The sequence below is a fragment of the Humulus lupulus genome, chromosome 9, assembly GCF_963169125.1.
Source record: "Humulus lupulus chromosome 9, drHumLupu1.1, whole genome shotgun sequence".
NCBI lineage: Eukaryota > Viridiplantae > Streptophyta > Magnoliopsida > Rosales > Cannabaceae > Humulus > Humulus lupulus.
In genome coordinates, this window is record NC_084801.1 from 113,584,767 (window position 1) to 113,590,766 (window position 6,000).

Consider the following 6,000-nt stretch of genomic DNA (forward strand, 5'->3'; position numbering starts at 1 on the left):
CTGTGGAGTCGGAGGCCACCCGAAAGCCTGAATCTGGGCCTCTTCCCAATTGATGAATCCTTGGGCCCTCCTGATGAACTCTTCCAGGGTAGCTGCCTTGTTACGCTGCATGTCATCCCAGAGAGGGGACCCGGCCCGGATTCCGGACTGCAATGCCACCAGGCGATGTCCGTCGTCCACCTTTGTCTTGGAGGCTTCTTCAGTGAAACGCTGGATGTAGGCCCTCAGCGTCTCCGTGGGGAGCTGCTTGATATTTGCGAGGGCGCTGATCTGCATGTCCATCCTCATGGCGCCCACGAACTGTTTGCGAAAAGCTGACTGCAGTTCGGACCAGGATTGGATGGATACCGGCTTAAGTCTTTTCCACCACTCCTCGGTGGGACCACCTAGAGTGATCGAGAAATAGAGGCACTTGTCGTCGTCACTGACGTGGACCACTGTCATGAGCCGGTTGTATCGGGACATATGGTCCCTGGGGTCGATATTTCTAGTATAGGCGGTGAGACTTGGCATCTTGAACCCCTTGGGGAGTACAGCGTCCAGGATGTGCCTCGCGCAAGGCTCTTTATCTTCCTCATCAGAGTCGGTATTCGCTCCTTCCTACTTGCGGACCAAGCACTCCGTGACCTTTTTCAGAGCGGCCAGCTGCTCCATGAACTGCCAAGTTGTGCCGTCCTCCAGGGGGATTATTTCGTTCCTCCTGTCGTTGATGTTGTTTCTGAGGTCGCCACCTCGGGGGAGAATCTTTTCCTTATGGGCGCGCTCTTTCTGAGCGTTCAGTCCGTCACGTAGGTCTATCCGGGGCATATCGTCCCCTGAACTAAGGGCATGTCGCTCCTCGCTGCGCGGCCGCTCCCGACGGTTTTTGTTAACTGAGGCACTTGGGTGCAAAGACCTTTCCCGTTCATCTTGCCCTGGGGCGTGTTGGGGCCGTGCGTTCCGCGGTCGCGTCCCCTGCGGATCAATCCGGTGGCCTCGTCCTGGGATGGGGCACGCCTTTTCTTTCCTAGGGAGCAGCTGGGAACGGGTCCCGACTTTCGTGACGGGGGTGTTCTTTTCTCGGGTCTTTCCACTGGCCTTTTTTTTCTCCCTGTCCGGGTTTCCTGGGGCTGGCTTAGGAAACTGCTCTGGGGGAGGGGCCGGCCTTGCTTCTTCGGGGGCCCCGGCTCGGGCTTGCGGAGCGGGCTGCTGCGCTCCCGAGAGTGGGCTAGTTGTAGGATTTGTTGCTGGACCCTGCGCGGCTATGAATGCCTGCAGGGCTTGGAGAGACTCTTGCATCCGTCGATGCACCTTTGCTTGCTTAGCGATCCTGGCCTCCTGGTCCAGGACTTGTTGCCTCAGTCTGGTCACCTCCAGGTCCTGCTGGTTGGGCTCTCCTTCGGGGATCTCGGGATCCGCAGCTTCGTCATAGTACTCCCCCTCATTTTCCTCTTCATAATATTCCTCCTCGTTCTCCTCTTCGTACTCTGTCCCACCCTCATAGTCTTGTGACTCGTCAAGGTGAGATGTTTGAGGAGGAGCATTCTCAGGCGGATTCTGAGGGAGATGCTGGGAAAGCAACGGATCTTCATTACCCTGCTCTGGATTACTAAGGTCGAAGGTTGTGTGTCGTGTGTTCACCATTGTAGTAAAGGCTTGATGTTAGCACTAGCTTTCTTCAGCTCTCAATGAAAGCACCAAAATGTTTACCGAGATTTTTAGAAACCACACTAATGAATATTAGCTAAGAATAATGATATAGAATATAGAATATTGACACAGGGTTTTTACGTGGTTGGGGCGTTAATGAGCCTTAGTCCACGAGTCAGTTGTATTAGAGCTTGGAAAGTCTTTTACAATGGAGTTTCTCTCTATTTTTTGACAGAGTAACTGTATATCAGTCGAAGAGAGGTCCTTTTTCCAGTGCTCTATCGCCTGTATTTATAGGCCCATTGGAACACTAGGTCTGGGCCGGGTATGACCCGGGCCCATCAAAGATGTGAATGCTCTTGGCTTGTCTGGTGGAGGCCCAATATAAAAGATAAAACATACATAAATTCAAGACTAATTAAGGCCCAGTAGGGCGGCCCAAGAACTATGTTTCGCCTGACAAAACGGTGCTTTTGGTCTGGACACTTCGAGTTACGAGGCTGATTCAGGGGACCAAACCAGTCAGAGTACTTGTCAGTGCAGGTCTGAAACAGTAGTGTGCAATCCCGAGGTGGCCTTTTCCGCAGGTGAAAAGTGGGGACAACCCCCACGCGTCGTGGGGCGGCTTCAGGGTCACGGATGCTTTTCCTTGCCAAACAGGGAGGACCTGATCCGGGTTCGTTTACCTTTGTCCCTCTTCGTTTACCACAGGCCCGGACCGTTTACCAGGCTCCGGGACCGTTTTACGTATACTTCAACGGGGATCCGAGCTGTCTGCACGTCTCCCAAACAACTGCCCTGGATCACCATCCCGGACACCGTCCGGGTCCAGAATCGCACTAGGGTTGTGCCCCTTGGATATTCCTGTACCAAGCGGGCTTGGGCCGGGCCCACATTTGAATGCCCATACCATGGGCCTGGACCACCGTCCCGGGCCCACGGCAGGAAATGGGGATAACACTTTGCATTACTAGATTGGACCATTCAAACTACTAGACATAGCTACTATTTTGGGAAACATACATAACTTTATTTAAAACCCCAAAAATAAATATTGTGCAAAATACAAAGTAACATATGAAATATAAAATACGGTATGGGTACCCATTGTTTAATACATAAAAACATAAACCATAAACTTAAATCAATTGTTTAAAAACTAAGTGCGGAATTACAAAAGAAACATAATTCAAAAGACTTAAAAATAACTTCATCCTCAATCGTCACACAATCCATTCAATCCATTTATCCTTAACACACAAGACAAGCTGCCATGAATCTTTCCGCCTTCCATAATCATTTCCCTGCGTCAAGCTAAACATAAAGGAATGAGCCTAATGCCCATCAAGGAAAATCTACTAAAAACATACATCATAAATCATAAACGTAAGACTATATCATATACTATAAAACATATGACTATAAAAAACATAAATCATATAGGACTACAATATTAATGGACATTAACTCATTAACATGGCATGTGATAAACCATCTAGGTCCTCTGTCTACTAATTGAGGTAGGTTAGATCAAATGGCAGTATATGATAACCTATCTAGGTCCTTTGTCTACTAATCGAGGTAGGGTAAATCATAACTCTAAACCATGAAAATGATAAAAATTCTTGGGGTTTTCTGTCGAAGCAACTATAAGCCCCAAGTGACTACAAAACATATTTATACATATACATACCAAAGCATAAAACATATCATAACATAAACATATAAGCACATAAAATCTATCATATTTTCCTTACCAAAAACCGGGATATGGAGACAAGAATGGGATTGGAACACTCCTAAAAACCAACAGTAAGAATGGTGAGTTTCTAAAGAAAAGATATGAAAAGAAAACTAAACCATCAAAGAAGAAACTTACCGAGAAGAACCTTAAGTTTTCAAGAAACTTAAACACCTAACCAAGAATCATAAACAAGAGTTAGGATTTGAAAAGAAAATAAAAGAAAACTAAAGAACCATAAAGAACTGAACTTAAGGATAAGAATACCTTGAATGATCTTATGAATTGATCTAAACCTCGATACTTAAATCTCACTATATCTCACTTCCCAAGTGTTTAGAAAATCTTAGAAAGAATAAGCTTTTAACCCAAAAAAACCTAAGTGTTTCCCTCTATAGTAACCTTAGCAACTTGGAGGCTCTGAAGACTGCTTGAAGAATGAAGAAAATGGCTGAGTACTAGGTCCTATTTATAGAGTTCAAGGAGTGAAACTAACCCCTTTTAATTTGAATAAATAAATGAATATAAAATGAAAAAGATTTGAATTTTCGTTCAAAAGATGTCCAGAACTCAGTCAAAATCGTTCAAAGGCAAGTCCAAGTGGTTAAGGATGTTTTTAAATTTAAAAATCCTCAATATTAAAAAATGCAGCACCAAGGACGATATATTGCCTACCCTAGGTGATATATCGCCTAGACCACTTTCCTGAGCCCCGTTCGTTCGTTCGTGCGAAGTTGACGTGTTTTTCGTATCTTCCGTAGGCGATATATCGGTCCCTATAGCTGCGATACATCGGCGTACGTTGATATATTAAACACGTATTTGCACTTTTTCAGCATATTTTGAATTGAGTAAATAGCTTTGACTGAGTCTAAACATGATCCTAATAGCTGCTGGAAGGTTCTAAAGCTTCTAGATCTTTCTTTTAATTAAACTATTCATCATAAATATTTAAATGCTTAATAAACATGATTATGACAAGTTTCATGCTCTTGATAATTCTATCTAAACCTTAGGTTATAATAAATAATATTTCTAGAACCAGCAATATTAATCAAACCTTATGTTATAATTAATATTCTTAAACTATAGGTTAAACTTATAAAATCCATAACTGTTGCTATGAGTTTCCAACTAAGTCCCGTCTTGAACCAAATTCCACGGAATCTAACATACTACAAGCTAATACTAACTACTACTACTACTACTATTTAGCTAGCTAAGTAAATATTATGGGACACTACACAAAATGAGGATTATGGCGAGACAGAGTAGGCGCAGATCCAGAGGAAGCACTGGAGGCGTCGGGGAGTGTCTCAGGCGGACAGGGCAAAGAGCCTTCGATGTAGCCAGTGAGACGATGACCACAGTTGATGGTCAGAACCATCGTCTTCCAAAGGGAAAATTTGTGGTAGTCGAGCTTGAGAGAAAAAGGCCGAGACATGGTATTTGTATTGAAGGGAGTTATCAAAGCAGTGGCAGGGACCACAGGAATCTCAACGGTGACAGTCACCGGAGCAGGAGGCGTAGCAACAACGCTGGCAGAGATGGAGTCAACCAGAGCTTGAGACATGGTGGCGATGGCCGAGGGGCTTTAATACCAAGAAAATAAACGTGTTGAAGAGAAAAATATATTGTATTGAATAAATGGCAGCTCAAATGTTGCTGCAGCTTCTATCGTGTATATATTGGATTTTGTCCAATAAAGGAATACAAAGAGGTCCAATGACCACTGTACACGTATTACAAATTCTAACAGAAGAATATTCTACAAAACTGAATTTGTTACAAGGAAAGATTTCTCAAGTTGTGGTCTTCAATGAATATTCTAGACTCTTTGAGTCATAGTGCAATGTCACCAAAAGGCCTATACAGCTATTGACTGAGCTGCTGATGTGGCTATTTTTACAGCATCATTAACTCACTCTACTTCTGCTGCTATTAGTGCGTCTAGCCAAAATAATGTACCAAATCATGCTTGTTTTACTCATGACTTGTCTGATTCCAAGTCTGATTTTTCTCTTTGGACACAATAGGCTTGGTCATTCAAGTTCTAAAATTGTCAAAATAGCCATGTCTTCTTGTAATATCAAACTTAACAATAAAATTCATTCAAACCTATGTTCAGCTTGTTGTCTTGGTAAACTTCACAAGTTGCCATTTCCTAATTCATCTACTGTATATTCTGAGCCATTGCCGTTGTTACACTCCGATTTATGGGGCCCTGCCCCTATTAATTCTGCTAGTGGGTATAAATACTACATTAGTTTCATTGATGCCTTTTCAAGGAACACTTGGATCTACATGCTAAGAACCAAATCTGAAGCCTTACAAACCTTTGACAGTTTCAAAACACAAGTTGAGCTTCAACTTGGGTATAAGATTAAGGCTATTCAAACTGATTGGGGGGATGAACACCGAGCTTTTACAAGTTTACTTACCTCTTCAGGTATTATTCACAAAGTATCTTGCCTTCACACCCATGAGCAGAACGGGGTAGCTGAAAGGAAGCATAGGCATATTGTGGAGAGTGGTTTATCATTTCTTGCTAAGGCATCCTTACCACTAAAATATTGGGATGAGGCCTTTAGGATTGTTGTCTTTCTTATTAATCGAATGCCTACACTCCA